Here is a 1,468-nt window from a genome sequence, read left to right as displayed (position 1 = left end):
TAAACCATGTTCCAGTATAATATCTCTTCAAACAAGTGTAACATTAAATTTTATTCAAATTAGTGAAATTCTCTAAAAATTTTCTTGAAAAAGAAAATATTACTTCAACCAAGTGGTAAAATATGCAAAAAATTAAACAAATATGCAATCAAACATGCAAATGCAACAATGAATAAGGAAAATAAATCATTGGTGTTGAGATAGAGGAGTAACTAACCCATGGAGATCGGTATCGACCTCCCCACACTTAAAGATTGCACCGTCCTCGGTGCATGCTGAGATTTGCAAGTGGACGGGGGTTGTGGTTTCTCAGCTGGGGCTCTTTTTGTTCCTTTCCTTGCCGATAGTTTGGGAGTAGCTTTCTCTTTACCCTTCTTGGTGGCCATCCTGAAAAGGGAAAAAGAAAGTGACTTATAAAGCTAAGGGTTAGAGCAAGGAAGAGAGCGGGAAAGGTGGTAATCAATGCACAATAAAGAAGAATGACGTTAACACACGCTCATGAGTACATGTGAAAAGTCATCAATGAAAAATAGCTAGTGCATATGATAACAATTGAATACAAGGTGTTTATTGGCATGCAGGCAAAGGCATGAGTAGCATAGATCAAGCATTCAATGTCCAAGTTAGATTACCAAGTCTTTCAAACTAGCAACATGTTTGTAATGACAATTATATTGAATGAATATGATATGAAAAAGGGTTTTGTGAAAAGCAGGCATTCAGAGTAGTAGGATAAAAGATACGGAAAAGCAGTGCACAATGCCATACGGGCGTTTTCACAAACACATAGAATGCATGGTAAATAATTTAATGAAAATAATAAATTAAACATGCAAGCAACCCTTTAAAAATAAATATATATAATTGTCAAATAATTCCTCTAATAATCCACAAGTAAAATATAGAAATAATGACCCAAATAAATTTCTAACACCAATGAAAATAATGAAATGAATGAAAGTATGCAAATAAATTAAAAGAAAATAAAAAAAATAAGAAGAATGAGAAGGGTAAGAAGATAAGAAAGGAAGAAGAAATAAATAAAAAAAGATAAGAAAAATAAGGATTAGAGAAGAAAAGATAAGAAAATTGGCTGATCTGGATATTCTGTGCGCCGCTTGTGACGCGGACGCGTGAGTGACGTGGTCGCGTGGTGCGTGATAAGGTCAGGTGACGCGGACGCGTGGGTCACGCGATCACGTGGCCTGTTTTGTGCGATTGGCGCGAGTGCAGCCTTGCGGTCGCGCAACTCTCTGTTCGAAACTATTTTGCCAAAAATCTGGGTGACGCGATCGCGTGGGGCATGCGATCGCGTGAATGGCCATCTTTAAAAAAATGACGCGGACGCGTGGGGCACGCATTCGCGTGGTAAGGCTTGGGCTTCCAGCACGAGTCCAGCCCAACTCCAGCTCAACTTTCGGCCATACACCTTGTTACGTCGAAATCCAGGGCCACGCGGTCGCGTGGG

Source organism: Arachis hypogaea, chromosome 17 (assembly GCF_003086295.3).
Source record: "Arachis hypogaea cultivar Tifrunner chromosome 17, arahy.Tifrunner.gnm2.J5K5, whole genome shotgun sequence".
NCBI classification, from domain to species: Eukaryota; Viridiplantae; Streptophyta; class Magnoliopsida; order Fabales; family Fabaceae; genus Arachis; species Arachis hypogaea.
This window is presented reverse-complemented; position numbering follows the sequence as displayed.